Genomic DNA, 7,984 nt, shown 5'->3' on the forward strand with positions numbered 1-7,984 from the left:
TATGGTGTGGCCAGATCTGACCAATAAACTAAACACACAAGGTTATCTAACCAAAGTTAGTTTCTTATCCACACAGGTAAAACTCTCATCATCTAATGTTTTTATTACTGCAACTTCTCTCTGGCCCTGACAAATGCCATCTTGCCCTGCTCATATCCATTCAGAATGCTGCCACAAAGATCCTTTTCCTAGGCCATCACTTGGACTATAGCACTCTCTTTGAATCCCTCCACCAGCTCCCCCTCCTCCATTAAATCAAATACAAGCTGCTTGTCTTCCCTTTTAAGGTCCTTCACAGTCAATCCCCACCCTACATAACATCTCTCGTTTCCTATCAAGCTGTCGATGCTCCCCTCCAATCCGCCCACAATGCCAGCTGCCGCTGCCCACTTGTTACATTTTCAAACAAGCACCTTTGTACTTTCTCCTCTGTTGCCCCATATGCTTGGGAGGTGCTCTCAGCACAGATCTGCAACGCTACCTAATTATCCACCTTCAAATCCCTCCTTAACCCTCTCCTTTGCCATGATACCTACAGAAAAAAATTGACAACAGCGACACTGACTGTTGGCGTGCAGAGACTATTGCCTATCATGATGATGAATACTGTCTCATTGTTCACTTATGCACCCCCATCTATCTATATCTATTTGTTGTCTCATCTTATACTTCAATTGTACACTGCTTGGGGTAGGGACTTTTTGTTGTGTTCATATAGTGACCAATGGGGTCCTGGTCCGTGACTAGGTACTATGGCAATACAAATTAATAAATAATTATTAATAATAATATGAAATAAATGTTAATTTCCTCAAATCCTCATTTGTATTATCTACTCTATTTCAGACTATTTGGCCAACCATATTCTGAACTCTACTTCTATCTAAAATAAAATCAAGGAAAGGATTTCCACGTCTTCTCATGTCTAAACCAGCCTATATTTTATACATCAATCATTTATATTCTGCCAGTTAATTCACTGCATTCCTTTGCTAATAGCCTTTTTCATCCTTTTGCTGTTTATATATAATCTTATCTGCTATAATGTTTCTACAGTGTCTTTGAGTTAAAGATCTAAGCACTTGACAATTAATCTCCTTTACTCACCTTCTTCATAGGTTGGTTAAAAACACAAAACTATTAAACTGAAGCAGAGGGGTCCAATTCAACTTGTCCAAGACAGCAGAACAAGAACTAAATCAGAGTCAAGACCCACCAGTACTTTGTTCTGAACACTAGACAATGATTCCCTTCCTTGATAGCAGAAGAGCTGATGTTATCCATTGCTTGTTCGGTATCTCTTAGTGTCAAAATATCAATGAGGAACATCAGTGTAGTGACCATGGAGTCTCATTAGACACCCCACATGATGTAGATTTAATACTGCATTGCCTGACGTCTCAGTCCTGCAGATCAAACCCTTTGCTGAAGTCGAGGGAAATTTTATCTACACAAGGACCACAAGGTCAGCCCCAAAGCATTCACTTCTACCCTTTGGTTTAATCCTGCTCTTTCATATGCAGGAACTCTTGTCCCCAGAGACTTTACACTGCTCACACAAACACATACAGCCATTAGAAGCTCACAGGGGAAAATAATGGGAAGCAGAGCTCTGCTAATATAATCTGGACTGGAACTAACCTTGTTTGTGCATATGGCTAATGGGGAAGGGGCTGTCAGCAAGGGGAGACAGAAAAGAAGTCCTTATACATAACAGGCTGCTGTTCTATAGGTCTTCCTGCTCCAGAATAAATAGAAAGAAGAATATCAAACCGATCCACCCTCACTTACACTAATAGACAAGCATGGGTGAAATACCAGACCCCTGAATCTAACCACAAGCATATGCAGGGGTAAGTGGGGGATGGGGCGGTGGAGATCAGGTAAAAATCATTTAGAAGAAGAATACCAAAGCCAAACATCATGCACCATCCTGGAAGTGACACACAAATCAACGGGTTTGAGAGAGGGGGTAGAGGGAAAAGCTTGGACAAGTTAAAGAGAACAGCAGAAGAATAGTGAGGAAAATTAGCTGTCTAGAGCAGGGGTTCTCACTGCAAATTTTTTGGTGGCCACTATTACAATTTTCCCTAAAATAATTAATTTAAGAAAAACAAATAAATATGCACATATACCTGTCCAAATCAGTTATTTACATAGGGTTTTTATTTGCACACTCAATAATAATGTACAGTTGTGTCTATTCTTTACTGGACTTAAACAGAACAGAAACACAAAAAAGGTGTTTTGCATGTTCTTGTCTTTTTTTGGCTGTGGTTTTTGGAGAGTTTTTTAGGCTTACTAGCTAGAAAGTCTGCTCCTGTGAAGTGATATTTGTATATTTTTTAATATCACTTTTCACAGCAGCAGACTGGTTACCTAGCTCTGAGGCAGTGATGAGTGATATTTACAAACATACAAATACCACTTTTCACATCAGACTTACTCAGCCCTGGCAAGCCAGGGGACATATTAAGCCCTGGATGGGGAGGTGGGTGGGGAGACAGCAGGGGCCAAGGGTGATGGGATGGATGGGTGAAGGGCTGGGGGCAGCAGCGGGGGCCAAGGGTGATGAGGGGGGTGATGAGCCCAGGGCCAGGAAAAAGGAGCCTGCCACTGCACAGCCAAAACCCAGAGCCCAAAGCCCCAAGGTTAGAGCCCGTGGCCGGAGCCTGCCGCTTGCCACCTGCCACCCACCACCCCAGGCCTGAAGCCGGAAGCCTGAACCCCACTGCCCCTGGGAAGGTGGGGAACTCACACCAGCTATCTGCTCCTCTTGGACTTGTGGCGCCAAAGGGGGGCAGGGCCCAACCCCTCCTTGCAGCCCAAGGGAAGGAACCGTTGCTTTGCCCCCACCCCCAATCACTGCCCAGGAGGTTGTGGCCACAAGAAAAGCCCCTGGTGGCCACATGTGGCCATGGTGGCTGCATTTGAGAAACACTGGTCTAGAGGGACCAAAGACCCTTTTCTGGGTAGAAAGATTTTGGGTGTCACAACGCAATAGATGCGTTCATAGTGAAGCGATTGAGTTCTCAATGTTACTTGAGGAAGCATGTCTAGGGGAAAACAGCACAGTCCAGCAGTTAACGCGGGGGCTTGGGCAATCAGGACTCCTAGATTCCATTCCCCACTCTGACTCTGTGTGCGACCATGGGCAAATTATCTAACTCCTCTGCTTATCAGTTTCCCCAGAAGTTAAACAGAAATACCAAAATCTACCTTACAGGGATGCTGTAAGTCTTAAATATTTGTAAAGCGCTTTGGGATCCTTTGATGAAAGGCACAACAGAAGTGGAAGGTATTATTACCTGCTCAACTGAGCTCAATTTGGAGTTTGGTGGAGCTGGTGATGAATTAAAGCATCTAATTAGAGAGAAGACGTTTCTGAAATAAATGTTTCAACCCCTGTATGGGCCATAAAGCCAGAAACCCAATACATCTCACTGGTGGAAAAGAAAGAAGCCTCTAACATATTTCTAACTACCAGACAGGAACCAACTTTCTCTGTTTTTGGCTCCCTCCCTCCCTAAACACACACACACACACACAAGATGTACACATATCTCAGTTTTTAAAAGACCTTCTTCCTCATACCCCATCAAACCACATAATTCAAACTCCACAGCTAAGAACACAATAGGCAGCGTCTGCTGCCATTAACTGGGTATTTGGCAGCACACCCTAGTATCCAATGAGGTAAGGCTGGCTACGGTTGGCCAGCCACAAAAATAAGTGGGTGACTCCTGATAGCTGCAGGCAATCTGCTGGGTGGGTGATGAATTCTAAAGCTCAGGAACAAGGAAGAACAGGCTTAAGTATTAACAGGTCAAGTGCCTTCCACCTAGTGGTGCAGAACAGGAATCTCAGAGCAGTGGGAGATTTAAGAGTGAGCCTCATTCAGCCCTCCTTGGCCAAAAGGAAAGTCACTGCAACATGGTGTTCTCTGAGGTGTTCTCTGAGAAAGGGGTACAAAATGGGGGGGAGCGGAGAATGTGAAAGGAAATTCTTAGGGCTCTGAAAGCAACAAAGCAATCCAGGTGTTAGAGGAAAATATTTCCTAAGCACCAAACTATAGCTCATCAGACTCTTTTAAACTTGCTAAAGAAACAGCTTGTCTGGAGAATAAGACGGTCTCCTGGTGGCCCAAAAATTAATAAGGCTTCATGGCATACAGCACATACTTATACTGGATCCTCCATATGCCACAGCAACATTGAGAGTTCACCAGCTGGCAAGCTACAAAGCATTGGAACCTAATGGACAATGAGGCCTTATAATCGCTCAAAAATGGAGAGATTAAATTGAGGTTTGTCTACACTAAAGGAAGATCTGTAAAACAGCTGAAGTGTCACATGGCAACATGTAGAGCTACAAGAGTGATTAGAAAGCGTGGAGGGACTGAGATGTGAAAAGGTTAAAAGGGGTAAATATGCTAAGCAATAACTAAGGGAGGGAGCAATCTACAAATGCATGAAGGATGAAAAGAAAAACAGGGAAAGAAAGGGATTTAGCGTGTCAACAAAAAGCTATAACAAGGAATAATGACAAAAAGCTGATAATAATTAGGCTGAATATCAGGAAAAACTGCCTGATGCCAAGGTCACATCTATTGGCTCGTAGAATAGCCTCCCAAAGCAAGCGGTAGAAGCCCCATTGCTTGAGAAGCTAAGATTGACGCTAGCTGCCCATGATATGCCAAATTTTCAAACACCTCAAGTAACATTCCCCAAAAGATACTAAACCCCCTTAAATTTCTTATGCCCTATATCTCATGCCAGGATAGAATTTTGGGGGGGAAGTTTAGAAGAGAGTTTTATTTCCTATAATGGAAATGTCTCCCCAGACTAGAAAACCAGGATTTCTTAATCACCTTGTAACCTGATCACATTTGTGATAGTCAAAAAAATGGCTTACAATAGTCTAAATGCACTAGCATCTAAAGTCCCAACCAAGATTGAGTCCCTGTTATACTAGGGACTATACAAAACACAAAAGATGCTGCCCCCAAAAAGCTTGCGAACTAATTACACAGCAAGATTAAGGCTGGGTGGGTTATGTAAATCAAGCAGGGGTAATAATGAGGATTTTAAAGCAATGGGAAACTGTCTGCATCCCTTAACTGTTTACTTCCAGACTTCTTAATGTTTGGGATTTCTTCTGAAGTTGTGGAATTTTTGTAAAGAAGATTTCTGTTGCTAGAAAACTCTTTAATCTAACAGACAAAGTCACATCAAGATCCAATGGCTGGAAGTTGAAGCTTGACAAATTCAAACTGGAAATAAGGCCCAAATTGTTATTGAGGAGGAACCATTGGAACAACTTACCAACCAATGTGGTGGATTCTCCATCACTTGAAGTCTTTAAATCAAGACAGGATATCTTTCTCTAGTCTAACCACAAGTTATTGTGCTTCATGCATGAATTACCAAGTGAAATTCTATGAGCGGACTAGATAATTACAATGTACCCTTTCTGGATTTAAAAATCTATGAAATTTTGGGAGGGTGATGACTGGATGCCATTGAAACACACTTTAGTTTTAATTTGGGAATTTAAATTAGATTGGATAAAACATTAGGAAGTGCATAACAGGGATCAATCCTGAATACGTGGGGGGAGGGGGATCAAGGAGGGAATGGGTATGAAAGGACCTAGAGGACCTTCCTCTGTAGATAGCACAAATTTATGAACAGAAAAGAGCTATAAATGGTCTAGAAAAGGGAGCAGAAAGAAGCCAGATGACATAAGAAATGGATCCAAAAACTCAACACTGGGAAGTGAAACATGTCTGGTCCTGCCAGCCCTTCCTCTTCAATGATGCCTGCCTTCCTTCCCCCCCACACCCCTACAAAAATATAATCTTACAATGGTCTGCTCTCCAAAACGCTTTGTTATAAAAAGCATTTTTCCTTTTTTCTGTTTTGTTTCTGAAGAGTATGATAAGCAAATTGTAATGTAGATTGTTTAGCAAATGTTCTTGGGCATTAAAACAGTTTAACTTGCCTAAAAGGGATGTCTCTTTTAGGGGCAAATACTTCCAATTGTTTCAACAAGTATTATAGTAAAAACCACTAACCATTCAATCCAAACAAGACCAGTCTGAAACAATTGTTGCAGTCAAAGTTGCCACACACAAAAAGACACACTGCTTCAAGCTTGTTTTTCCTCTTGCAACAAAAACCCCTCACAATCGCTTATGATGCTTTGGAAACAAACTCACCTCATTTCTTAATATCACATACTAATATCAGCACACAAAAATGACTGACTTCACGCTACTGAGACGATAAAGCACTCAAAGGAAGGAGGAGGATCTTATTGGAGACTATGTCATATCCTAGAAACAGAGCACTGTGTTGATATATTGGATGTGACAAATTATAATGAACATGCTGGGTTATAAAAATCACACAAGGCAAAAATATTAAACGGCTACTCCTAGGAGAGGGAAGGAAGCGTATTTTAAAATCAGAGTCTGACTTTAACTCCATGTCTTCTTGTTGTGTGTATAGCAAAGGCATCTTAACAACGAACACTTGGTAGGCTTGCATGTTCTCTAGGCAGGGCGGCTGAATTCTTGATGAAGTAATACCATGTAGTGGCTCAGAAAAATCTCAAGTAGCAGGAGTCCGCACACAAAGAAAATGAAATATTCATTTCAGTCCAAAGAACGAGAACATCTGGCATTCAGCAGCCAAAGCGCAGCAGGAGTACATGGGTGCCCAGCTTCCCAAGACCGCTTTGCCTGAGAGGATGGGACCAGCCCACAGGAGCGGAAGGCGGCCCAGCGCTCTGCATTATGACTCAAGGAGGAAGCAGGGAAAGGGACAGCGGGCCCGGCAGCTTTACCCGCAAGGATGGAGAGAAGGGCAAAGCCGCAGGAACGCCGGCAGGGCCCACCCCCACCCTAGGGAGCCTGGGGCGGGGAGGCCAGCGAGGGGCAAGGCCGGGGTGCTGCAGAGAGGAGTCCGGGTCGTTTCCTGCGGCTCCTTTAACGGGGTGCATGGACGGGGGCGCAGTGGGGAGCGCTCCCCCCTCCCGCAGGGGTCTGGCTGCGCCCCCCCCGGAGCATTGGGGGGGCTGCCCCCCAGGAGCATTGGGGGGGCTGCCCCTCCTCCTCCTCCTCCTCCACTGACCTGACTCGGCCGGCTCCGTGCCCATTCCTGGCCGGGCTGCTGCTCTCCCCGCCCGGCATGGACCCGCTCGCTCGCCCGCCCGCCGGTGTAGCGGCGCGGCTGCAGCCGCCGTCCCCGCCCGGGGAGGGGGAGCGGGGGGCTGGGCCCCAGCGCGCGGCTCCGCCCCTCCCCAGGGATAGGGCAGGGCAGGGAGCGGCGGCAAAGTGCCCAGCTCGGCAGCAAGGGCGTCAGGGGCCGTCTGTAAAGTGCCCGGCCCCAGGGGGCAAGGACTCCCCGGCAAAGCCCCCACCTGGCAGCTGGGGAAGGGTGGCTGGGGGCCCAGCTCCCGCAGCACGAAGTCAAGGGGTTACACTGAGCCGGGGTGAGAGCCTGGGCAAACCCAGTGACATCCCCGCCCCAGGCCAGATCTGGCCCTTGAATTCCTGCAAGACCTACCACACCCAGGAGCATCACTATCCAGACAGACTCTGACCTGGCCAGGAATTTCCCCACAGCAAAGAGAGTCCCCCAGATTACCACAGTACTGATTGCCACAGGAGCCTTGTCAAACTCTACCAGCCTATACTTGTTACTATTGCAGCCTCCATCAGGAGTGGGGCCCTGGCCTGCCAGGTGCTCCTGCAAACACAGAGTGAGGACTATCCACCCTCCACCTTTCAGTGAGCTTGCAGCCTAATTTAAAGTAAAATACAACAAAGCAAGTGTGTCAAACAACAGAAGGGAACCAGAGAAATTATTTTGAAAGTAATACATTAATTTTTTCCATCATCGTCATCATGACGGTTGAAGGAGAAGGTTTTGTACCATGTTTGCAAGTTTGTGCTAGAAATCGAGGGCAATGACTGGCG

General features: G+C 45.5%; 1 protein-coding gene across 3 annotated transcripts in view; it reads right to left on the reverse strand.

Moving 5' to 3' along the window:
- PIK3CD (phosphatidylinositol-4,5-bisphosphate 3-kinase catalytic subunit delta) overlaps positions 1-7,251 on the reverse strand; it is a 53,913-nt gene extending 46,662 nt beyond the window's left edge. For all 3 annotated transcript variants that reach the window (XR_012155539.2, XR_012155538.2, XM_073316575.2), the window contains exon 1: positions 7,137-7,251. The gene's annotated coding sequence lies outside the window, so the exon portion shown is untranslated. The remainder of the gene's footprint in view (positions 1-7,136) is intronic.
- Positions 7,252-7,984: the final 733 nt, after the last annotated feature.

The sequence above is a fragment of the Lepidochelys kempii genome, chromosome 18 (assembly GCF_965140285.1).
Source record: "Lepidochelys kempii isolate rLepKem1 chromosome 18, rLepKem1.hap1, whole genome shotgun sequence".
Lineage (NCBI taxonomy): Eukaryota > Metazoa > Chordata > Testudines > Cheloniidae > Lepidochelys > Lepidochelys kempii.